Source organism: Bombina bombina, chromosome 5 (assembly GCF_027579735.1).
Source record: "Bombina bombina isolate aBomBom1 chromosome 5, aBomBom1.pri, whole genome shotgun sequence".
Taxonomy (NCBI): Eukaryota; Metazoa; Chordata; class Amphibia; order Anura; family Bombinatoridae; genus Bombina; species Bombina bombina.
Genome location: NC_069503.1, coordinates 60,801,944 through 60,829,865, shown reverse-complemented (window position 1 = coordinate 60,829,865; position 27,922 = coordinate 60,801,944). Strand labels below are relative to the sequence as shown.

Genomic DNA, 27,922 nt, shown 5'->3' with positions numbered 1-27,922 from the left:
GGTCTTGAATCTTCCTTCCGCCGACGCGGAACCACCTTCTTCACCGACGGACTACGACGAATGACGGCTCCTTTAAGGGACGTCATCCAAGATGGCGTCCCCTCAATTCCGATTGGCTGATAGGATTCTATCAGCCAATCGGAATTAAGGTAGGAAAATCTGATTGGCTGATGGAATCAGCCAATCAGATTCAAGTTCAATCCGATTGGCTGATCCAATCAGCCAATCAGATTGAGCTCGCATTCTATTGGCTGATCGGAACAGCCAATAGAATGCGAGCTCAATCTTATTGGCTGATTCCATCAGCCAATCAGATTTTTCCTACCTTAATTCCGATTGGCTGATAGAATCCTATCAGCCAATCGGAATTGAGGGGACGCCATCTTGGATGACGTCCCTTAAAGGAGCCGTCATTCGTCGTAGTCCGTCGGTGAAGAAGGTGGTCCGCGTCGGCGGAAGGAAGATTCAAGACCCGGCTTGGAAGATGACCTTCGCCCGGATAGAAGACCTCTTCAGCGCCTCTTTGAAGATGACATCGGGCCGGATCGAAGACTTCTTCAGCGCCGCCTGGATGATGACTTCATCGGGATGGAAGATTTCTTCAGCGCCGCTTGGAGGATTAACTTCTTCCGCTCCGGATGTCCTCTTCAGTTCCATCGGTGGCTCGGCTGAGTGAAGACGACTCAAGGTAGGATGATCTTCAGGGGATTAGTGTTAGGTTTTTGTAAGGGGGGTTTGGGTTAGATTAGGGGTATGTGGGTGGTGGGTTTTAATGTTGGGGGGGGTTGTATTTTTCTTTTACAGGCAAAAGAGCTGAACTTTTTGGGGCATGCCCCCACAAATGGCCCTTTTAAGGGCTGGTAAGGTAAAAGAGCTTTGAAATTTATGTAATCTTAGAATAGGGTAGGGTATTTTTTTTATTTTGGGGGGGTTTGTTATTTTATTAGGGGGCTTAGATTAGGTGTAAGTATCTTAAAATTGTTGTAATATTTTTAACATGTTTGTAACTTAATTTTTTATTTTTTGTAACTTAGCTTTTTTTATTTTTGTACTTTAGTTAGTTTATGTAATTGTATTTCATTGTAGTTATTTGTAGGTAGTTATTTAGTTAATTTAATGATAGTGTAGTATTAGGTTTAATTGTAACTTAAGTTACGGATTTATTTTACAGGTAACTTTGTATTTATTTTAGCTAGTTAGAATAGTTATTAAATAGTTATTAACTATTTAATAACTACCTAGCTAGCTAAAATAAATACAAAGTTACCTGTAAAATAAATATAAATCCTAAGATAGCTATAATATAAGTATTAATTACATTGTAGCTATCTTAGGGTTTATTTTACAGGTAAGTATTTATTTTTAAATAGGAAGAATTTATTAAAGTATAGTGTAGCGTTAGGTGTAATTGTAACTTAGGTTAGGATTTATTTCACAGGTACATTTCCTCTTTATTTTAGCTATGGTAAGCTATTAAATAGTTAATAACTATTTAATAGTTATTGTACATGGTTAAAATAAATTGAAAGGTACCTGTAAAATAAAAATAAATCCTAAGATAGCTAGAATATAATTATTATTTATATTGTAGCTATATTAGGGTTTATTTTAAAGGTAAGTATTTAGTTTTAAATAGGATTCTTTAGTTAATAGGAGTTAATTTATTTAGATTTATTTAATTAATATTTAAGTTAGGGGGCGTTAGGGTTAGGGTTAGACTTAGGTTTAGGGGGTTAATAATTTTATTACAGTGGCGGCGGCGTAGTGGGGGGCAGGGATAGGGGTTAATAAATTTATTATAGGTGGCGACGGTGTAGGGGGGGCAGGATAGGGGTTAATACATTTAATATAGGTTGCGGCGGGTTCAGGGAGCGGCGGTTTAGGGGTTAATACATTTATTATAGTTGCGGTGGGCTCCGGGGAGCGGCGGTTTTAGGGGTTAATATGTATAGAGTAGCTTGCGGTGGGGCTCCGGGGAGCGGCGGTTTAGGGGGTAATAACTTTATTTAGTTGCGGCGGTGTTGTAGGGGGGGTCAGATTAGCGGTGTTTAGACTCGGGTACATGTTAGGGTGTTTAGGTGTAGACAGCTCCCATAGAAATCAATGGGATGTCTGTCAGCAGCGAACTTGTACTTTCGCTATGGTCAGACTCCCATTGATTCCTATGGGATCCGCCGCCTCCAGGGGTGGCGGTTTGAAAACCAGGTACGCTGGGCCGTAAAAGTGCCGAGCGTACCTGCTAGTTTTTTGATAGCTAGCAAAAGTAGTGAGAATGTGCCGCACTTGTGTGCGGAACATCTGGAGTGACGTAAGAATCGATCTGTGTCGGACTGAGTCCGGCGGATCGAAGCTTACGTCACAAAATTCTACTTTTGCCGGTCTCGAGCCTTTGATAACTAAGGCGAATCAGCCTCGCCACAAATACGCTGCGGAATTCCAGCGTATTTGAGGTTGACGGCTTGATAACTACCCCCCTATACCTCCAAGGACGCTCAAGTTTCCTTCTGTTTAAAACTTACCAACTTGTAACAATCTCAAGTTTTCCTCTGGTGCTGCATACACGCTAACAGCGTCCTGTGCCGAATACTGCAGAGATACAGTGACGTCACCCGCCACTTCCTTCCAGCGTGATACACACCTCTCCAGCCTGTCAGTCCTTGATCGCGTGTAGCGATACAGAGCCTCAAGCAAGTTACCGCATTCCCAACTCAAGGTAACACTTCTCCTTCAAACTCAAGCGTTTGCAGTACGAAAAGGGCTGCTTGTGAGAGTAACACTTTGCCACTCTCATTACTCTGAACTTTGCAACTCTGTAGTTATAAAGTTATACTCTTCAGCTTTATTGCTCTCTGCATTAACTCTTCACTTGCTAATTACAGCAACTATCAGCACCATTGTTTTTGCTATATTACAAGTGGAACAAAACAATTATTTAAGGTTTACAATTGTGATCTGGTTAACATCAGGAAAAAACTAAAAGGTTTAAACATCTCCTTTTACAAACTTGACAAATAGTTATTAAATAGTTATTAACTATTTACTAACTACCTAGCTAAAATAAGTACAAATTTACCTGTAAAATAAAACCTAACCTAAGTTACAATTACACCTAACACTACACTATATTTAAATTAATTCCCTAAATTAACTACAATTAAATAAAATTATCTAAAGTACAAAAAAACAAACACTAAATTACAGAAAATAATAAAAATGTACAAGATTTTTAAACGAATTGCACCTAATCTAATCCCCCTAACAAAATAAAAAAGCCCCCCCAAAATAAAAAAAAAGCCCTACCCTACACTAAATTACAAATAGCCCTTAAAAGGGCCTTTTGCGGGGCATTGCCCCAAAGTAATCAGCTCTTTTACCTGTAAAAAAAAAAGTACAAATACCCCCCCCCAACATTAAAACCCACCACCCACACACCCAACCCTACTCTAAAACCCACCCAATACCCCCTTAGAAAATTGTAACTTAGGTTAGGTTTTATTTTACAGATAAATGTGTACTTATTTTAGCTAGGTAGTTAGTAAATAGTTAATAACTATTTAGTAACTATTCTACCTAGTTAAAATAAATACAAACTTACCTGTAAAATAAAAATAAACCCTAAGATAGATACAATGTAACTATTAGTTATATTGTAGCTAGTTTAGGGTTTATTTTATAGGTAAGTATTTAGTTTTAAATAGGAATAATTTATTTAATGCTAGGAATATTTATTTAGATTTATTTAAATTATATTTAAGTTAAGGGGTGTTAGGGATAGACTTCTGTTTAGGGGTTAATAAATTTAATATAGTGGCGGTGTGGTCTGGTAGCGGCAGCTTTTTTGGTAATTTTGGAGAGCGTATTCAAGTCCGCGGCAGCGATGTTAGGCGAACTTAGGCTAGCGTATTGGTGCCATCGAATGCAGGTAAGTTGACGGCTTAATAAATAAATGCCACAGTATGCACTTGCTTGGCACACCCCCATCAGCAAAACTGTACACTTTGCTTTTAATACACCCTGCATATGCATTTAGGTTTAAATCAACCCATCTGAGTAAATGCAAACACTGGTGAACTACTTAGAAAGACATTAACATTTTTTTTTTAAATGTTACACCTTGACCAAAAATATTATGGCTAAAAAAAGGCCTAACACCTGGGGGGGTGGAGTGAGGGGGGGCAACAGAATTTTGAGTGCCTAGGGCAGCACAAATCCTAAATACGCCACTGGTAGCATATTATTGTTTTAAGATATTTTTGTCCAATTTTAGTGTGTTACTTTCAATAAAAGTGTGGGCTTTTCATTAAATAGTCTAATTATGCAACAACAACAAAATTGAAAATAATTTGAAAAAATAAATTTTCGGTATCGGTTTCAGTTTTCAGCCAAGTGCATCCCAGATTTTTGGGTTAGGTTTCATTCCAGAATTTCCATTTTGGTGCATCACTAATTGTATTGTTAGTTTGCATCTGTTGATTTTGTTATTATATACTTTATGAACATTTTAAATGGACTGAGCTTGATGAGAGATCATATCTTTTTATGTTATCAACATATGTAAACACAAAGGCTTCCTTTTCTTATCTCTGTCCTAGAAAACAATTAAAAGTTAACATTTTAGAGCCTGTCTCTCCGAATCCTCCCCCTTGCAGTGTGATTCAAGACAACTCACTACTGACCAAGAAAATTTAAAGGACTGGGGGTGGAGCACATGAAAAATACAAAATGTAGCGTCTTTTAAGCATTGTACAAATTGGTAACAATAAAGGGTATCTATCCGGTACAGAAAGACTACAGATACAGAGTGTAGCTTCATGCAGTCTGTAACAACAAACTATCACACGCAGTGGCGTATTTAGGTTTTGTGCTGCCCTAGGCACTCAGAATTCTGCTGTCCATCCCCGCTGATTTAGTCCATTTTTGGACATAATATTTTTTGCTCAAGGATTAACTTTTTTTTTTTTTGCGTGGCATTTCTAAAGTTAATGTTCACCAGGGCTTGCAAAAAACTTGCACACACACACACACATACACAGACACACATAAACACACATATACACACAGTTATGCACATACACATGGTAACGCACATGTACACACTCTCACACAGACATATTAGTATCTATTGCTGCAATATACTGTATGTATATATATATATATGTATATATATATATATATATATATATATATATATATATATATATATATATATATATATATATATATATATATATATATATATATATATAAACAGATTTCTTGAAACAATAATTCCCCAAACATAATACTAAGTCCAGTGTAATAATATATACAAAGTTTTTTTATTACACTGGTAATATCTTATTATGCATCCTAAGGCTTCCATATCTTATTACTCTGATTATATATATATTTGTTTCATTTTGTAATAAACACACTGCACTTAAAGTCTTCTTGTGCGCTCTCTCCCTTTGTTATATATATATTTTTTATTTGCATGGCATATATATATAATCAGTGTAATTAGATATGGGAGCCTTAGGATATAATCTAATTACTTTGATTATATATAAATATATACAGTGTATGTGTGTGTATATATATATATATATATTAGGGTTCTCTTGTATAGTTGGATAGGAATATTAGAATCTGTATTATTAATCTTGCTATGGTGAATAAAGTAAGTGGGAAGAGTTTAGGTAGATAAATATATACATATTTCATGGAGAATGGAGAGGATATTGTATTAGACAGTCACAGTGCCAGTTTTGTAAGTTTATCCCATCTGAACAGAGAGTGGTTTTTGTTAATGTGTTGCCATTTGGCAAGTACCTGCCCTGTGCATATCTATTTTTATTTAGCAGCTCTCTCCAGTCTCCATGAAATATCAACTTAGCTAACACTGATCGTCTGATCTCCGCGAAGTGGCTACCGGCTAGTCCCAATTGTTAAACTAGTTTGGAGCTGTGGCATCATGAGCTAACACTGATCTCTGTGAGTGAGGTGGAACTTAGTAATATTTTAAAATGATAATACAATTACTAAATTGAAATTAACGCTAGTATGCTATGCTACCCAGTATACCACCTGCCACCGTTGTTAAATTTTGGAGCTGTGGCATGCCCTGCCCTACCTGAGTTAAGTAGTCAGACTCAGCCGTGTCAGCCCCCTCCTCTCCAGTCCTCTCAGGATCCGCTCCGCCACTCCACCGATCTCGTAGACTCCACAGTAGGTGCAGTTCCTCTTCTTCTTCTAGCACTTCTCACCGCTGTGTGTCAACAGACAGGAAGGCCGGTAGCAGGGTGAAAACATCACATGACCTCGGCGAAAAGTGGGTTATGTGACTGCCACATGGTCAAAAAAAATTTTTTTAAACTCATGTCTACATTTTCAGTGGCAACAGAGAAGTGCCGCCCCCCAAAATTTACCACTCTAGGCACCGGCCTTGTTGGCCTATACATAAATACACCCCTGATCACACGCATAGTGTCTTTGTATGTTTGTACCTGTTACCCTTAGTGATTTACAAGAACTTTAGCTTTTGTTATTAATAAATTGTTCATTTGCTTTAAAGGGACACTGGACCCAAATTTTTTATTTCATGATTCAGATAGAGCATGAAATTTTAAGAAACTTTCTAATTTCATCCTATTATCAATTTTTCTTCATTCTCTTACTATCTTTATTTGAAAAAAAGACACCTAAGCTTTTTTTTTTTTGGTTCAGTACTCTGGACAGCAACTTTTCTTTTTCAAGATACGATGAGTCCACGGATTTCATCCTTACTTGTGGGATTACGCCTTCTGGTCAGCAGAAGGAGGCAAAGAGCACCAAAGCAGAGCTGTATAAATAGCTCCTCCCTTCCCTCCCAACCCAGTCATTCTCGTTGCCTGTGTTAGTGATAGGAAGAGGCAAAGTGAGGTGTTAGTTATAGATTCTCCAATCAAGAGTTTATTATTTTTTAAGAGTGCTACTTTGTTCTAGGGTGTAGCCTAGACCAGATCAGACTCTGCAGTAGAGCATTTGGTGGCTTTAAAGCAATGGGAACTTGTGGGACATTATTCTCACTGTGCCTCCCATATACTGTTGCTGCCCTATTCAGGGAAAAAAGTCCGAGGGATCTTACTCGGTGTTTTCCTTGTTATCCTCAGGTCCATGTGAGCAGTAGGACTTCACACACCTAGGAGCTGCCTTTGCTGTCGGCAGATGGTGAGGTAAGTGTAATTTTTTATTTCTGGGCCGGGATATACCCTTAGAGGATATACAAGAACTCAGAAGACGTGGCCACTCATATTGTGATTAAAAGCCCTTAGAGAAAGAGATGGGCTCTTAACTCAGGTATGTTTTACTTTTAGACAGCACATGTATTATTTTGGCTCTTTAGGAAGACCTAATCTCCCGGCAGTTTCATTACCTACATGCCGCCGGGAGATGACTCTGCTGATATTTCCCTAGGCGGGATAATTGACTCAGGGCCAGGGTTCAGATTCCCTTTGATAATCTGTCACATCTCCCAGCGATTACATGAGAGGGCAATGCCGACCGGGAGATGCCTAATGGGCGATTTTGTTCCCTATGCTTCAGGATGGAAGTTTTGGGGGGTTATTAAGCGCCTTTTTTATGTTATTGTACACTTTATCACATCTCCCGGCGGTTACAGAAGACAATGCCGACCGGGAGATGACTGCATGGTAAACTTCTGCATACGCCCACAAAGGGCAGTCCTTGGAGGCGTCTCTTACATTGCTCGTCTCTTACATTGTCTGCCGGCGGTTCAAAAAATCTATCATGCCACCATGGAGTTATCCAGGTCGGTGACCTGAAATAGAGACCGTACAGTTACACTGTTTTAATGACACGCTATTGATCATCTCCCGGTGGTTCAATAGATCTACATGCTGACCGGGAGATGACTGCATGGTTCATTTCTGCATACGCCCACGAAGGGCGGTCCTTGAAGGCGTCTTTTACATGGCGCGTCTTTTTTTATCTGTTAAGACAGTACAGTTTGTGACACTGTTTACATGACACGCTTTTACTCATCTCCCGGCGGTTCGATAGTTCTACATGCCGACCGGGAGATAGATTATGTCAACACACACGAGGGTGGTCATTGTGGAGTATCGCGCTCTGTTTCCCCTCTCTATATGGATAATTTTTATAAAGATCCAAGGAGATATGTTTTACCATATATTAGACGCAATTGTAGTCTATTTATTTGAAACACTCACACAAAAGACCCTTGCATAGTCTTTGAGTTGCGGTGGGGCCCCGGTTTAGAGTACATACTACTCAGAGGGAGATACTACTGAGGGGTATTGATAAGCTAGAAACATTTTTTACACTGTTTTTGGCCCTATTTACTGCAAATTCTTAAAAAGGAAAAATGTTACACTTTTAAAATTTAAAGTGATAGTAACATATTTGCTTGTGTTGATTTTTATTTTATATACTCCTTCTAAAGTGACTGTTAGAAGTCTGGTAACACCGGTCAATGCTTTCCGCATTTTTCTACTTATAGTGTCTGCAATTATTGCTCACCCACAGGCAGTGCTCTGCAGTTCCTTGCATAGATATTGCTTTGATGTCCTTAGCAATGTCTAGTTACAGCAATATTGTTATTCTTATTGATCTGTTTCTGCATGACAGAAATAAGATGCTCTTTTATAATTTAAAGAGACAGTACAATTTTTTGTGTGAATATTTTATATTCACTTTTCAGGTTAAGGATCTGTATCGTTTCCTATGGAATGATTTCTCCATTTTATTTTTTCTTCTTGAACCGACTCCCTCTACAGCCATTGCTGTCTGAGAATCTGTTAACGATGGCCACAAATTTTTCACAGAAATGTTCTGGCCCACATGCAGTGCGCTGCGTTTACTTCAAATACTGTTTCCCATAGCCATATCAGCTAGGAGGCTGGACGACATTCCTTAGGGGGGAAGGAGCAGTTTCAATTATTACTACAAAAACTTCTATACCCTTAGAGGATACTCCTAGGGATAACATTTAGTAATTGGACACAATCCAGGTTTTTTTTCTATGGCAAACATCTGTGTACTTTGTTACCGTCACTAGTGTGACGGCATATTGGTTTGATGTGCTGTATGAGGTTATTAGTCAGTACGTTCCCTGGATAAAATTCAGGACGAGATAAATCTTTCAATTGACTAATTCCTTTTTTTCTCTGTTTCTTCTCTTCCAGTTATCAAACTGGGAGCATAGGTGAATCTTTTCTGGCTCTTAGATTCTTATGGTTAGAGTCTTGTTTTGTGGAATATGTTTTAAGACCAAGATTTTGGTAAACACATTACATGCTGTTGAATCAAAGACAGCTTGGGGAACCTGCCTTGGTCCGGGATTGGATCTTGTAGGGGGGCTGACTTTCTGTTTTCGCGCAAGTCTGGTTTCAAGCTCAATTGTTTTCCTCTCAGAGGCAGTTTCTGATTTCAAGATTGTCTGAGAATTAGACAAAGGGACAGTCGTCCTTATTCTGCTTAGGAGACCTCTTAGACCTGGGAGTGGTTGTTCCAGTTCTCATATTTTGGTCTTGCCATAGTTCCAAGTTCTTTGGAGACTCTGGGATCGCTGTTGGCGGTGCTTCAGTTACGGGGGATTGCAATGGCGCCCTATCTGGCTAATATCACTAGTCCAGGTGTCATTCTTACAACAATCAAGATTTACACGAATGTTGTTATACTTCCCGTGAGCTCACGGGTGGAAGGTGATTTTGGAAGTGTTCCTTAGTCCCAAGCCCAAGGGTAGTTTTCTTGGGAATCTTGATGTATTCCATATCAATGAAGATTTTTCTTATTGAGATCAGGATATCTAGGCATTTCTGGTCCAGCCCTTCAGTTCATTTCTAGCCTTCAGTGGCTCATTACATAGAGGTATTCGGGCTGATTGTGACGGTAATGGACCTTAGCCGGACAGATGGCTCATCATGCCAAGGCACTATGGCTGAGCTCTGTAGCGATTTGAGGGTTGCAGGGTTAATTCCCGGTGAGGTCCACTCAACCTTTCATCCTTCTGAAGTTGATTAATTGAGCAGCGCCTTGTGTTGCTTAAATTTCCGTTTGTTCGTTCCACCTCAGACCTATGCAGTTAAGCATATTCAGGCAATGGAACGGAGGTTATGCAAACTTGTCTCCTCCAATAACTCTAGATCAGGAGACAAGGGACTTTTTTCTATAATGATTGTCTCTGGATCAACTATCTCAGGGACAATGATTTTGAACTTGATTTCGCAGAGTGTGGACTCTAGCGGAGTCTGTTCTTTTTATAGACTTCATGCAACTTAGAGCGAGCTTCAACGCTCTTCTGGTCTGGCCTCAGTTGGCTTTGGCCAAGTTCTTTCTTGCTATCTGTCAGCGTTCCATATCCCAGGGGTGGACACCTGGAAAATGGATTTTCTAAGTAGTCAGATATTTCATCGGGAGAGTGGGAACTCTGTCCGGGAGTATTTTCCAACCTGTTTTTAAAATGGGGTCAGATGGAGTTGGATCTCATGGCATCTTATCAGCCTGCCTGGTTTTTCGAGATACGGGCCCAGGTCCAGGGCCTCCGGTCCAAGCTGATAACTGCCTTGGCAGTTCTTGGTCCTTCAGCTTAGAATGTCTGTTTCCCCCGTTTGCGTTTTTTTTTTTGCCAGGTGATTGTTCGAATCAAATAGGAAGAAGGCGTCAGTGATTCTCCTCGCTTCCGCGTGGCCTTGCAGGATTTGGTATGCCACAGTCAGGCCTGTGTTTTAACAAATTGCTCCTCCATGGAATTTGAATTTAGATTTTAAAAGTTCTTCATGGGGTTCTGTTGAACCTATGCATTCCATAGATATTAAGTTGTTATCTTGGAAGTTTTACTTCTTGTTGCCATTTCTTCTGCTCGAAGAGTGTTTGAGAATTTGGCATTACTATATAATTCGCCTTGCCTGATTTTTCATTTGGATAAAGTGGTGTTATGTGCTTATCTTGGTTTTCTTCTTAAACGTTGTTTCAGACGAGTATTTTATTTAGGAATTTGTTGTTCCTTCTTTGGGTCCTAATTTTTCTCTCAGAAGGAAAGTCTTCTACACGTTTGGGCATAGTCTGTCTTTTAAAAAGATAGATTCTCTTTCTCAGCGACTACGGACTTTCGTTGATCGTCCTTTCTGTTTGACATTTTTTCTAGAGAAGTAAGGGTCAGAAAGCTACGACTTCTTCTTTCCTTTTGGTTGAAGAGTATTATCCATTTTTGCATATGTGATTGCTGGACAGCAGCCTCCTAAAAGAGTTGTGGCTCCTTCCACTTGAGCTGTTGCTTTCTTGTGGACATTCTAACATATTACTTCAATTGAGCTGATTGTTAGGCTTTGACTTGGTATTCTCTTCAATTTTTTTCTAAATTTTACAAATTTTATATCTTTGCTTCGGCTGAGCCTGTTTTTGGGAGAAAGGTTCTTCAAGCAGTGGTGCGTTCCGTTTAGGTTCCCTGTCTTGTCCCGCCAGTTTTATCCATGTACTATAGCTTTGGTATTGTATCCCACAAGTAAGGATGAAATCTGTGGACTCATCTATCTTGAAAAAGAAAAGGAAATTTATGCTTACCTGATAAATTTATTTCTTTTTCGATACGATGAGTCCACGGCCCGCCCTGTTCTATGAGACAGGTTATTAATTTTTTTGTTAAACTTCAGACACCTCTGCACCTTGGCTTTTACTTTCTCTTCCTAACTTCGGTCAAATGACTGGGTTGGGAGGGAAGGGAGGAGCTATTTATACAGCTCTGCTGTGGTGCTCTTTGCCTCCTCCTGCTGACCAGGAGGCATAATCCCACAAGTAAGGATGAAATCCGTGGACTCATCTTATCGAAAAAGAAATAAATGTATCCACCAATCAGCAAGAACAACCCTGGTTGTTCACCAAAAATGGGCCGGCATCTAAATTTACATTCTTGCATTTCAAATAAAGATACCAAGAGAATGAAGAAAATTTGATAATAGGAGTAAATTAGAAAGTTGCTTAAAATTGCATGCTCTATCTGAATCACAAAAGAAAAATGTTGGGTTCAGTGTCCTTTTAAGCATTTGTCTGTGTCTGTATCCAGTCTGCCTAGGGTCTGCACAATAAACCTGATTATCTTGAGCTGTTGAAGCTCTAACTAATGTGAGTATTCTGGGTCTGCCTTACATCTGGGGAGTGAAGATTACACCGTATTATGCTATGATGTGTTTCTTTCTCTTCCTTCTGAGTCGTATGGACTATTTGTATTTGTGGTACTGTCTCCATTAAAGACTCTTTTCACGTTGGATATATTACTACATATTGGTCGGTACTACATATTGGTCTGTATTATTATCACTATTTGTGTGTGGGTTTTGTTACACATTTTATTTTTAGTAAATACAAAATGTCTGACAGTGAGGATCTGTAGAAAGTACAATATCAATACTGTAGTATTAGATTTAAATTACATATAAACAACTCTTATCTAACATTTGTGTAACTGCTGCTCTTTGATATAAATGATATTAAAAATGATTATAATATATTTGTAAGGTTGTGGTTTGTCCCACTCATAAATAAATTGTCTACTCCTGGGCTTATACTGTACTTGTAAATTTCTGGAAAGATAAATATTTAATGTGCAACTGTAACACCCACAGAGCTAACTGTGCTAAATGCTTGTGCGGAATCAATAGCACATATGTAATAACCTAAACAGCTGATCTTTATCATATAAATTGTTATGTGTGCCTTTAATTATACCATACGTACAGTTAATCAGAAGCATTATTTATTATTACCTGTCTAAACCATTTAATATTCTTTTTACAGACACGGCCAGAGCACTGAGAGATATCAGGTACTGATGTAACGAGTGAATAAGGGAACCTTCTTCCTGAGCACGGACATTGGAGCCTGTTATCAGCATGAACTCATATGTGTTAGGTGGGTAACATAGATATTATAATTGCTTTAATTACTGGGAAAATAGAATAGATCCCTCATTAAACAAATATAAACTATTATATTTATATCTGCATCTTTTAATTACATTTGTGTCAACACCGGCTCTCAGATCACCTGCAACTCTACCTTCCCCTGCCCTAACCCTAACCCAACTCATGGAACTCCCATAACTACACTTGTTCCCATAAGTAGAACACCCAGAACTCCACCAGTAAGTGTTCCCCACCCCAGAACTGCCACTGATTTGTGTGCTTAATTCCACAGTGAGTCTTATTAAACTAATACATTTTTGGCTGATTATATAAATTAAACAACGGCAATTGCAAGCTAAGAAGTATCATAAGATCACTGCTCCTTTAGCCTTTCAAAACATCTCACACTAATTATTAGTCTGTGATGATTAAGACATCATATTCTCACCTTACTTGTTGAGCATGAGCCGGGCAGTGCTGTATGTGCAGTTGCTTGTGCAATGTTAACTGAGGGTGGTAGATGCCACCTATCTTGTTCAGAATACAGATTTACTTGTTCCCTGGCTGAGAACATTATCCACCTGCACCTTATTTAATGGGGCGCTATAAATTGTTTTAATCAGTACTCAGTGTTTTAGTTTATTATGATATAGAAATATTTACATTATTTGTCTTTCTTTGTTTAAATTTGTGATTTACAGGTTAATCAATATAAAAATAAACACAAAACAGAAGCCATTTTATGGAATGTAAATAAATAATATAATTTGTGTAAGACGATGGAATCCATTTTAAAGAATAAACTTTCTTTATTTTCTTCATTCCTTTTCTTTTTATGTAGACAATCACTTGAATAGTTCATACCCATCCTTCACTACAGGAAGCGTCAGAATGATACCACAAACTCCAATAGTCTCAGACACTAATGACTATTCACAAACATTGGGGAACTCACAGCAGATATTTAAAGGAGATGGAGAATTGACAGGAACTGGGCAGCAATCATTATGTACAGAGAGTAATTTAGTCATCAAACAAGAGGACAACATTTATGCCTTTTCTAGTGAAATAATTATCCCAGAGGATAAACCACACACATTTACTGAGTTTTCAAAACATTTAAAAGAAGGGGAAAGTCTTAAGTCTAGCCAAATTATTCATACAAATAAGAAACCATTCAAATGTACAGAATGTAAGAAAAGCTTCACATGTAATTTACATCTCCTGGAACACCACACAGTTGTGAAACCTCACACATGTACAGAATGCGGGAGATGTTTCACATCTAAAGGAAGCCTTAAGTGTCACAAAAAGACCCACACAAGGGAGAAACCTTTCACATGTACAGAGTGTGGAAAATGTTTTACACATAAGAGTGATCTGAAAACCCATGAAAGGGTTCACACAGGAGAAAAGCCTTTCACATGTACAGAGTGTGGAAAATGTTTTACAATAAAGAGTAATCTGAATATTCACGAAAGGAGTCACACAGGAGAAAAACTGTTCACATGTACAGAGTGTGGGAAAAGTTTTACACAAAAGAGTAAACTGAAAACTCATGAAATGAGTCACACAGGAGAAAAGCCTTTCACATGTACAGAGTGTGGGAAAGGTTTTACACAAAAGAGTGATCTGAAAACCCATGAAAGGATTCACACAGGAGAAAAGCCTTTCACATGTACAGAGTGCGGAAAATGTTTTACAGAAAAAAGTAGTCTGAAACATCATACATGGAGTCACACAGGAGAAAAGCCTTTCACATGTACAGAGTGTGGAAAATGTTTTACAAAAAAGAGTGAGCTGAAAACTCATGAAAGGATTCACACAGGAGAAAAGCCTTTCATATGTACAGAGTGTGGAAAATGTTTTACAATAAAGAGTAATCTGAAAACTCATGAAAGGATTCACACAGGAGAAAAGCCTTTCACATGTACAGAGTGCGGAAAATGTTTTACAGATGAAAGTACTCTGAAACATCATACATGGAGTCACACAGGAGAAAAGCCTTTCACATGTACAGCGTGTGGAAAATGTTTTACAAAAAAGAGTTATCTGAATATTCATGAAAGGAGTCACACAGGAGAAAAGTTGTTCACATGTACAAAGTGTGGGAAATGTTTTACATTAAAGAGTAATCTGAATATTCACGAAAGGAGTCACACAGGAGAAAAGCCTTTCACATGTACAGAGTGCGGAAAATGTTTTACAGAAAAAAGTACTCTGAAACATCATACATGGAGTCACACAGGAGAAAAGCCTTTCACATGTACAGCGTGTGGAAAATGTTTTACAAAAAAGAGTTATCTGAATATTCATGAAAGGAGTCACACAGGAGAAAAGTTGTTCACATGTACAGAGTGTGGGAAAAGTTTTACACAAAAGAGTGAGCTGAAAACTCATGAAAGGATTCACACAGGAGAAAAGCCTTTCACATGTACAGAGTGTGGAAAATGTTTTACAATAAAGAGTAATCTGAATATTCACGAAAGGAGTCACACAGGAGAAAAACTGTTCACATGTACAGAGTGTGGGAAAAGTTTTACACAAAAGAGTAAACTGAAAACTCATGAAATGAGTCACACAGGAGAAAAGCCTTTCACATGTACAGAGTGTGGGAAAAGTTTTACACAAAAGAGTGATCTGAAAACCCATGAAAGGATTCACACAGGAGAAAAGCCTTTCACATGTACAGAGTGCGGAAAATATTTTACAGAAAAAAGTAGTCTGAAACATCATACATGGAGTCACACAGGAGAAAAGCCTTTCACATGTACAGAGTGTGGAAAATGTTTTACAAAAAAGAGTGAGCTGAAAACTCATGAAAGGATTCACACAGGAGAAAAGCCTTTCACATGTACAGAGTGTGGAAAATGTTTTACAATAAAGAGTAATCTGAAAACTCATGAAAGGATTCACACAGGAGAAAAGCCTTTCATATGTACAGAGTGCGGAAAATGTTTTATAGATAAAAGTACTCTGAAACATCATACATGGAGTCACACAGGAGAAAAGCCTTTCACATGTACAGCGTGTGGAAAATGTTTTACAAAAAAGAGTTATCTGAATATTCATGAAAGGAGTCACACAGGAGAAAAGTTGTTAACATGTACAAAGTGTGGGAAATGTTTTACATTAAAGAGTAATCTGAATATTCACGAAAGGAGTCACACAGGAGAAAAGCCTTTCACATGTACAGAGTGTGGAAAATGTTTTACACAAAAGAGTAAACTGAAAACTCATGAAATGAGTCACACAGGAGAAAAGCCTTTCACATGTACAGAATGTGGGAAAAGTTTTACACAAAAGAGTGATCTGAAAATCCATGAAAGGATTCACACAGGAGAAAAGCCTTTCACATGTACAGAGTGTGGGGAAAGTTTTACAGTAAAGTGTCATCTGAAAACTCATGAAAGGATTCACACAGGAGAAAAGCTGTTTACATGTACAGAGTGTGGAAAATGTTTTACACAAATGAGTCATCTGAAAAGTCATGAAAGGATTCACAAGGGAAGAAACCTTTCACATGTTTAGAAAGTGGGAAAAGGTTTTTATTGAAATCAGGTATCACAAAACACCAAATATGTGCACACAAACTTTATGTACACAGTGTACAAACCTTTTTACAATTATCCTAAAGAGGACAAACTTTCTAAATTGAAGCAAAGGAAAATACACTAAGCGCTTACTCAATAATGACCTCTAGCTCTGATAGTTGAAACTTAGTTGTCAATGGTAATATAGCAAGTAATCAGAAATATATCAAAGCGCCACCCAAAGGGAGGCTAGGTCTAAGTGGAACTAAATTTGGAGTGCCACATGCAACGGAATTGAATTAGAATGACAATTTATTAACAAAATAAAAACAGTACATATACACATACATCATGGATCCATGAGATTAACAATACTAGTAAAATGACTTGATTACACAAGTTGGTAAAACATAAAAAAAAAAAAAAATGGTATAAGTTGGAACAACCCTGATGAGTAAGGTTATACTCAACAGGTGAGCAAACAAGTACAACCAGATAAGTAGCACAGTTTAAACTCCTATAATCAACTCAGAAGAGATGTTCATGAACAAAGGTGAAAAAGAAAAACAAAGTGGAATCTTATGTGTCAAATTGATAATGTATATAATTGGTTGGGTTGGTGTACAAATGGTATAGATGACTCCAAAAGATGGTAAAAAATGAAGCTCACAGCATGGCTTTAACTATGTGCTTAATTTTTCTCACAATGAAATTTCAACTATGTGCTTTATTAATACAAATAGTGCTTTTAAATAGCTAACTTATAAGCAGAGGCCAGTGGACTGTGTGCTATGACAGAGTAGATAAACAATTCAGTGTTCAAAGTGCATGTGTCAAAGAAAAAATCCAAATAAACAAAAGCAAAAGCAATAACAAATAGCGGTGGGTTAAATTAGTGAAGCAATTATCATATTCAATGCTATAAAATCACTACTGAAAAGTAAAATCAAAATTCAAATAGACAATTGGTTGTGAAAAAATAAACAATGTTGGTATTAAAAATCTTGAATTACAGCAAACAAGATTGTGCCTTTAAAAAGGGGGAAGTGTATAAACTTGAAGTGTCCCAAACGTAAATATAGTAAGCAATAATCCAAGGGTGGACATGAGATGTTATGTGAAGCTAGGTCTTAAAGATCCCAGCATCGAAGCTATGTATCTGTGACAGCTCCTGGGTTCAGTGTAGAAGTGTTAGGACGAAAAAACGGATTTCAATCTTTGTCCTGAGTGTTCCTTCTGCCAAAGGAAAAATATACAATAGTGTAGACTGTATACAAATTATAAAGTGTATGAGAGTTATTCTTACCTAGTCAACTCGTTTCGGTCTCAGTGACCTTTCTTGATAAAAAAAAAGGGAGGCTAGGTCTAAGTGGAACTAAATTTGGAGTGCCACATGCAACGGAAGTGAATTAAAATGACAATCCTACACTGAACCCAGGAGCTGTCACAGATACACAGCTTCGATGCTGGGATCTTTAAGACCTAGCTTCACATAACATCTCATATCCACCCTTGGATTATTGCTTACTATATTTATGTTTGGGACACTTCAAGTTTATACACTTCCCCCTTTTTAAAGGCACAATCTTGTTTGCTGAAATTCAAGCTTTTTAAAGACACAAATCTGTTTGCTGTAATTCAAGATTTTTAATACCAACATTGTTTATTTTGTCACAACCAATTGTCTATTTGAATTTTGATTTTACTTTTTAGTAGTGCTTTTATAGCATTGAATATGATAGTTGCTTCACTAATTTAACCCACCGCTATTTGTTATTGCTTTTGCTTTTGTTTATTTATTTGGTTTTTTTCTTTGACACATGCACTTTGAACACTGAATTGTTTATCTACTCTGTCATAGCACACAGTCCACTGGCCTCTGCTTACACGTTAGCTATTTAAAAGCACTATTTGTATTAATAAAGCACATAGTTGAAATTTCATTGTGAGCAAAATTAAGCACATAGTTAAAGCCACGCTGTGAGCTTCATTTTTTACCATCTTTTGGAGTCATCTATACCATTTGTACACCAACCCAACCAATTATATACATTATCAATTTGACACATAAGATTATACTTTGTTTTTCTTTTTCACCTTTGTTCATGAACATCTCTTCTGAGTTGATTATATGAGTTTAAACTGCGCTACTTATCTGGTTGTACTTGTTTGCTCACCTGTTGAGTATAACCTTACTCATCAGGGTTGTTCCAACTTATACCATTTTTTTTTTTTTATGTTTTACCAACTTGTGTAATCAAGTCATTTTATTAGTATTGTTAATCTCATGGATCCATGATGTATGTGTATATGTACTGTTTTTATTTTGTTAATAAATTGTCATTCTAATTCACTTCCGTTGCATGTGGCACTCCAAATTTAGTTCCACTTAGACCTAGCCTCCCTTTGGGTGGCGCTTTGATGTATTTCTGTTTACTTTCTAAATAGAAGCATCATAAAGGATCCTATTGTAAATAACACTTTCTAATCCCAGTTATAAAAGCCCCAGATTGGAAGTGCTCTCCTGCTGTCCTTTGTTCCTCTATATATGTGCACCTCAGTTTCTCTCATATCAATCTGATAGAATCCAAACACCACACAGGAATATACAGATCTGTCCTCATACTGACCAGTTTACACAACCACTCACCACCAAAGCACCCCCAGTGTTTATTAATATGTCAGTGTTAGGAGTTGTACGTTTGTTTTACATAGGGGAGGAAATAATTATATTTACAGAATAAAGGAGTTTTTATATGAATAGAGTGTTAGAGAATTATATAAACAAGAACATCAGTCTCAAATGATTGACATCTGGGAGATATATTTAATTTGCACATCGTGTGGATAAACCTTTTCTTATAGCAATAGATGCTTAGCATTGTACATGTTATATACCAGAGGAATTACTGAGGGGAAACTGATTTTATTTAATGAGACACAATGGGCTAGACTACAAGTGGAGCGCTAATTTATTGCACACACAAAAATGTGCAAATGGTCCCATAAGTTATCAGCCATTACAAGCGGCTGATTTGTTCTACCACGAGTTCATGGTAGCAATTAGCGCTTATAAAATTAACAAGAGAAAAGATCTCTGGTTAATTTTCTAAATGTCCACCAAATGCCCCTAAATATAAGAGTTACTTTTCTTTAATAAAAAAAATAGCATTTTTTAAAAACAAAACAAAAATAACTGCAGTTTTTGGGGGTTAAAGTTGCCGGCTGTGCAGTGTTAAAAAAGACAGCACTGAAAAGTGCCTTTACATTGCGGTCTATGGGAACTGTGTGTTCCTGTAAATATACTGTATATGCTTTTATATATATACACAGTGTAAATACACATATTAACTAATAAATATGCTTATATATATACATACATACACAGTGTAAATACACATATTAACTAATAAATATGCTTATATATATATATATACACACAGTGTAAATACACATATTAACTAATAAATATGCTTATATATATATACACAGTGTAAATACACATATTAACTAATAAATATGCTTATATATATATATATATATATATATATATATATATATATATACACAGTGTAAATACACATATTAACTAATAAATATGCTTATATATATATATATATATATATATATATATACACAGTGTAAATACACATATTAACTAATAAATATGCTTATATATATATATATATACACAGTGTAAATACACATATTAACTAATAAATATGCTTATATATATATATATATATATATACACAGTGTAAATACACATATTAACTAATAAATATGCTTTTATATATATATATATATATATACACAGTGTAAATACACATATTAACTAATAAATATGCTTTTATATATATATATATATATATATATACACAGTGTAAATACACATATTAACTAATAAATATGCTTATATATATATACACACAGTGTAAATACACATATTAACTAATAAATATGCTTATATATATATACACAGTGTAAATACACATATTAACTAATAAATATGCTTTTATATATATACACAGTGTAAATACACATATTAACTAATAAATATGCTTTTATATATATATATATATATATATATACAGTGTAAATACACATATTAACTAATAAATATGCTTATATATATATATACAGTGTAAATACACATATTAACTAATAAATATGCTTATATATATACACAGTGTAAATACACATATTAACTAATAAATATGCTTTTATATATATACACAGTGTAAATACACATATTAACTAATAAATATGCTTTTATATATATACACAGTGTAAATACACATATTAACTAATAAATATGCTTATATATATATATACACAGTGTAAATACACATATTAACTAATAAATATGCTTATATATATATACACAGTGTAAATACACATATTAACTAATAAATATGCTTATATATATACACAGTCTAAATACAGATATTAACTAATAAATATGCTTATATATTTATATTTGCTGCCATCGCTGCGCGACCTACCCCCTGCGCTGCGCTAGTTCTCATGAGAACGAGGCTCATTGGAGCCTATTGGAGCATGCTCTTGTGAGTGCAATACGAATGTAAGGTCGTGTTAGCATTGCACCTCCCCTGTAATACCAGCGCACATTTGAGTGCATTGTTATTACAAATAGGAGCTCAAATATTGCTTAAACTAAAGTGATATTTTGCGTTCCATTTATAATCAGACCCAATATCAGTAACCGGTACATACGTGATCATAATCAGTTTAATTTAAATGGCTGCTATAACCTACATGTATACTGCGTATGTAATATGTGTGTCATGTGATCATAATCAGTTTAATTTAAATGGCTGCTATAACCTACATGTATACTGCGTATGTAATATGTGTGTCATGTTCTGTAACTTGATATGTCTATTAGATGTTTTCATGTTAGTTAGAAGCCACAAGAACTGATAATAGCACATACTCAGGGCCGGATTGGGCTGCCGGGATACCGGGAAAAATCTCGGTGGGCCGGGCCTGGGCTGTGGCCGCCGAAAGCTGCACAGAGTGACATGAGGAGATCAACGAGCACAGTCAGCGCCAGCAAAAGCGCCGCAACACATGAGTCAGGGAGCGCAGCGCAGTGGCCGAGCTACCGAGTTTGAGCACTGCAGGTGAGGGACTGGGAGGCAGGAGAACTGAGGCGGGAGCAGAGCGGCAGATGAATAGAACACTAGAAAGGATCAAAGGAAGTCTCCTCATAAGAACAAAGAACTGTAAAATGTTCACAGGTTTACTAAATATTTGTGACCTTTAACAAAATGTCACATCTTTTTTACAGGCTGACTTCTCTTTGGAGGTTAAAATAACACAGAAATTCAGGGCAGTGGGTGTTTTGGCCATTTAGCAGACAGGTCTGTGAGGATGCAAAAATAACCAAAACATTGCAATCCCTGTACTGTGATAAGGGGTATTCTCTGCAATTCTCTGCAATTTAAATGGAAACAAATTTAGTGCAATTTAGCAGTACACTATGAAATGTGAGTTTTATTTACTTTGTTTAAACAGTTTCATTTGTATGTTGTATATATCAGTGGATTTAGACACTAAATTTATAGGACATTTAAAGTGTAATTTTGTTTTGTTTGTTTGCTGGGTAAAATAAATGCAGCAGAGTTTGTATGTGGGTTGAACAAGGCATTCATTGGGTGAATATGAAGTTATAGCCGGTCAGAGCAGATTGCAGTAAAGTTTTATCACTTTAGATTTAGAGCGTCTCTCTGCTGTTGCATATTGATTACAGAAGGATTGGGACCGCCCCCTCTCTCCTAGCTCAGTGTTGGTAGCTGCAGGCTAGAGAAGCGTGCATGGCATGATCACATGGGCCGCAGCAGCCCTTCCATCCTCTTCCCCCACTTCATCCTACTCCTAACTCCTCCTCTCTAGCCAGGGACTCAGAGATAGACGTGGAGAGCAGAGAAGCCAGCAGAGGAAGTTGGCACGGAGGCGGAGCAGAGGAAGCTCTGCAGGACTCCCAAGTGTGCCCGGTACAGGAACCATGGGGTAGTGTCCTGCCTGAAGGGGCACAAGTGTTTTTTTAGGCTAATGTAGGTGGGTGACACAACTGGGGGCAAAGCTGTCTTGTAAACATATAAATCCTTAGCAATTGCAAACTACTGATACGTATAACTGAGGCTGGGTGCATTGCTGTGTAGTCAATTGTGATTTGCAACTAAAGGGTGGGATTTAAATATTTTTAAAACAAAATAATTATTTCAAAGACTGCCTTGTTGTTTGCTTATAAACAGTTTCAAGTATGACTTTCTCTATTACTCCATTTCATTGCAATAATTGGTCTATAGGAAAAAAAAAACTATTTCTCTTTTTTTTAATGAGCATAGTTGGCTGTGCAGTAGGGGGCGTGGCTGTGTAGTAGGGGCGTGGTTGTGCAGTAGGGGACGTGGCTGTGCTGTAAGGGGCATGGCTGGGCCGTTCTATATAAATTTCCAGGGCCGGTCTGATTTCCCAGTCCGGCCCTGCACATACTGTGTATATATATATATATATAAAGGGAACATTATATGTCTGATAAATCCCTTTGTATCAAGAACAAGTGTAGGGTATATTTATACCATTGTGTGCATATATCATGTAATGCTGCTTTTGACTATATAATTATATGTAATGTTTTTTTCATGCAAATAAAAATGATTGGAATCCAGAACAGTATTTTGTGTTTTTTGTATAATTAAAAACACAATATCACAGAATAATTAGGAAAACATCATCAAAAACAGAAGTCAAATCTGACAGAGAAAGTTAAACGCTGATAATTTATATAGAGCAGCAATTTTACCTAACTTTCTCATTTATTTCTATTATCTAATTTGCTTTGCTCTTTTGGTATCCTTTGTCAAAGAGTAAACCTCAGAGGCTGATAGATATTCCATTAGGGATGTGTATTTAGCACTCTGTGCAGCAGTGCTTGTAACTATATATAACATTGCTATAAATGTTGTTGCAATCTCTGCTGCCTAAAGACACGTGCACACTCCTGAGTAAACCTAGGAGTACTCTTTAACAAAGGATTCCAAGAGAACTAAGCGCAATTGATAATATAAGTAAATTACGGCTAGATTACAATTTTTTGCGATAATGCGGTGCGATAATAACTTGCAAGTTATTGCACCGCACCTTTTTTTTTTTTTAACGCCGCTATTACATGTTCGTAAATAGCTTGCGTTAGCTGGAACAATGGCAGTGTTAAGCTCCATTGCGTAACTTACCACACTCAATATTAGCGCTGCTTAAATCAGCGGTAAGATGGTTTTGTGTGCTCGTGCACGATTTCCCCATAGGAATCAATGGGGAGAGCCAGCTGAAAAAAACTAAAACCTGCAAAAAAGCAGCGTTAAGGTCAATAACGCAGCCCTATTGATTCCTATGGGGAAACAAAAGTTATGTTACACCCAACACCCTAACATGAACCCCGAGTCCAAACACCCCTAATCTTACACTTATTAACCCCTAATCTGCCATCCCTAACATCGCCAACACCTACATTAAAATTATTAACCCCTAATCTGCCGCCCCAACATTGCTGCCACTAGAATAAATGTATTAACCCCTAAACCTAAGTTGAACCCTAACACCCCCTAACTTAAATATAATTTAAATTAATCTAAATAAATATTACTATCATTACCTAAATAATTCCAATTTGAAACTAAATACCTGTAAAATAAACCCTAAGCTAGCTACAATATAACTAATGATTACATTGTATCTATCTTGGGGTTTATTTTTATTTTACAGGCAAGTTTGTATTTATTTTAACTATGTATAATAGTTATTAAATAGTTATTAACTATTTAATAACTACCTAGCTGAAATAAATACAAATTTACCTGTAAAATAAAACCTAACCTGTTCTACACTATCACCTAACCTTACACTACAATTAAAAAAATTACCTAAATTAAATTCAATAAGCTAAAGCACAAAACCCCCCCACTAAATAACAAAAAATAATAAACAAATTACAAGAATTTTAAACTAATTACACTTAATCTAATTCCTATCAAAATAAAAAATCCCCCCCCAAAATAAAAAAGCCCCTAGCCTACACTAAAGTACAAATAGCCCTTAAAAGGGCCTTTTGCGGGGCATTGCCCAAAACAAATCGGCTCTTTTACCTGTAAAAAAAAATTACAAATACCCCCCCAACATTAAAACCCACCACCCACACAACCAACCCTACTCTAAAACCCACCCAATAAACCCTTAAAAAAAACCTAACACTAACCCCCTGAAGATCGTCTTACCGGGAGAAGCCAAAGCCGGGTGAAGTGGTCCTCCAGACGGGCAGAAGTCTTCATCCAGTCAGCATTTTCTATCTTCATCCATCCGAAGCAGAGCGGCTCTATCTTCAAGACATCCGGCGCGGAGCATCCTCTTCATCCGACGTCTTGTTTGTTGATTATTGCACTGGATGTGCATCTTCACTTGTGAGTATACAGCTGTACTCATTGTTTTTCCCCACCAAGGTGTTTAGAGGTCTCAGAGTTTTTTTACTTAGCCTTGACCAACAACCACCCACATTGTGAGATCTATCAATACTATTAAACACCATATTAAAATCACCAGGGCCAATTAAGTTGGAATTAGCATGTTGTACTAATTTATTTTTAAGATGTCTCCAAAAGGGCTCATCCATATCATTGGGCCCATATACATTACAAAAGGTAAGTAACCTGTTTTCAATGCTTATATTTAAAATAATAAATTGCTCCTTAGGATCCAATTCCTGATATGTAATTTGATATTCTATTCCCCGCCTAAACAGAATGGCCACAACAAGCTTACGTGAGGTACACGGGATGGCAATGACTTCCCCTACCCAATGCATCCTAAGTTTATTGTGCTCAGCTTCAGAAAGGTGGCGCTCCTGTAGGAAAGCTATATCAGCCCTACTCTTGTTAAGCTGGCACAAAACCTGTTTCCGTTTCATAGGGTTCGAGATACAACCTATATTCCAAGAAATAATCTTAAATTTAGTCATAAATAAGATACGCAAAAGCAACTAAGTGCCAAGCTAATATCTATAAGAGGCGCCAATCATAAAATAGAAAATGTAAACGATAAGATGGTATATTCTAGTGTACAAAGGTAAGTTCAAATACAATTAGTATGGGATGCAAAAATAATGGCAATAATATGGCATAAAACAAAATGATAAAATATAAAAAATGGATTGTCAGGTTAGGAAATGTCCAGAAGAAGACCCAAATGCTAGGGCGAACTTAAACAACACCCTTGCACTCTGAGTTTAATCCAGGACGTGACCCTACGACAACCTCCAAAAAAAATAATGTACTCACGATATGGAGCAGGGTTAGCCTGTGTCCAAAGTAATTCAAGATAACAGCCAGAGAGACTTCTGAATAAGGAACTGGTTTCAGGAAATGTCTTCCACAGAATCAGGAGAGCAGGGATAGTCCACTTATACTCAGACAGAAGAAGGGTAAAACAAGAAACAGTTAATAATGCAGGAGTAGGTAATTTGTTATCAGGCAGTTTGAGGGTTAACACTGTGTAGTCAGTCCTTGCAGAGTTTGCAACAGGTTAACAGGCAGTTTGAGGGTTAACACTGAATATTAACTTAAATTCAATAGAGAATTGAATACAAGGATACTATATTAGCACTCTTGAGACTCTATAAGTAAATTAGAACGGAGAACTAGATAGTTAGCGTGGGTTAAAACATAATAATCTTTATTGGAACATATTTAAAATAATGGATGTAGTTAAAATTGAAATGTTAGCGGAAAAATAGTAATGATTTGCATCAAATTATTAATGGGTGGTGTTGGTAATAGAATTACCTTTGACTCAATGGAGTGTAAGTATTATTAACTGGTGGGTGGCAGAATATTTGAAACTAGTGGGTCAAAAGAGGAGACTAAGGTGACACTCTTTGTATTGATTCTGTATTTTATCAAGTTATAATAGAGATATTGTCACTCTCCAATTTTGATCATATTATGGGACATAAATAATGTCAGTTCAAATATACCCTAAAGCAACACAGTTAAATTAGCTTGTTCTTCATTGTCCTTTGTTGAACAATATATATGAGTACTGTGTTGTCAGGATAAATATTGACTTGCCACCAGGTTAATTTGTTCTTTATTATCCTTTTTTGAATATTGGAAACTAGTGGGTCAAAAGAGGAGACTAAAGTGACACTCTTTCTATTGATTCTGTATTTTATCAAGTTATAATAGAGATATTGTCACTCTCCAATTTTGATCACAATATGGGACATAAATAATGTCAGTTCAAATATATACCCTAAAGCAACACAGTTAAATTAGCTTGTTCTTCATTGTCCTTTGTTGAACAATATATATGAGTACTGTGTTGTCAGGATAAATATTGACTTGCCACCAGGTTAATTTGTTCTTTATTATCCTTTTTTGAATATTGGAAACTAGTGGGTCAAAAGAGGAGACTAAAGTGACACTCTTTATATTGATTCTGTATTTTATCAAGTTATAATAGAGATATTGTCACTCTCCAATTTTGATCATATTATGGGACATAAATAATGTCAGTTCAAATATATACCCTAAAGCAACACAGTTAAATTAGCTTGTTCTTCATTATCCTTTGTTGAACAATATATATGAGTACTGTGTTGTCAGGATAAATATTGGCTTGCCACCAGGTTCATTTGTTCTTTATTATCCTTTATTGAACAACATACATGAGTGTTATGTTATCTAAATAAATCTCATTTTATCACTACTTATTGTAAAATAAAAGGATAATTAATACAATCCAAATTCCATGGTAGTTGAATTGTATTACAACATGTTAAGTGTACACTTAGTTCTGTTCACATTAGTCCTCTTACTACTGATTCTCTGATCATGGATCTTAGTGAGCCGCTGTTAATTATGTTTGTTGTCTATTATAAAACCACCTATTTTAAAAGGGGTGGTAGTTGCTATCTCTTTCAACAAGAATCAGAGATTGCAAGCTGAGTTAGTAATTCACTTGTATTAAATTTTAAGGATAAAGATACCGGTCCACTTATGAAAGACATTAATTATACCCATTATGTATATATAATTTTATATTTTATTGATGTTGGTAATAATTACCCACTGAGCACTAAACCTCATATTAGGTTTTTATTGGGAGTTAATGGGCTGGATAATATATCTCTACACACATCCTGCTCAGCATGTATGCTAAAGACAAGCGTATTATTATGTAACGGCTTGTTATATATCGAGTGACCGACCAATATACACTTTCACATTAATTTTCTAAGTGACACTTGATAAATGTACAGCTTTAGAGTTTATCTTTATAATGTGTAGTTGTCACTTTTGTTCCAAATGCTAGACCGTGTCAGTCCACTACACAATAAAAGTTGTTACACTCGTTAAAGTTACCAGCTTATATTAGCTCGTGAGCAAACGTTTGAGATTAACTCAGCCTCTTAAT

At 36.5% G+C, this 27,922-nt stretch overlaps 1 pseudogene; it reads left to right on the top strand.

The window, feature by feature from the left end:
- LOC128659853 (zinc finger protein 585A-like) overlaps positions 1-16,581 on the top strand; it is a 118,841-nt pseudogene extending 102,260 nt beyond the window's left edge.
- The last annotated feature ends 11,341 nt before the right edge of the window (positions 16,582-27,922 follow it).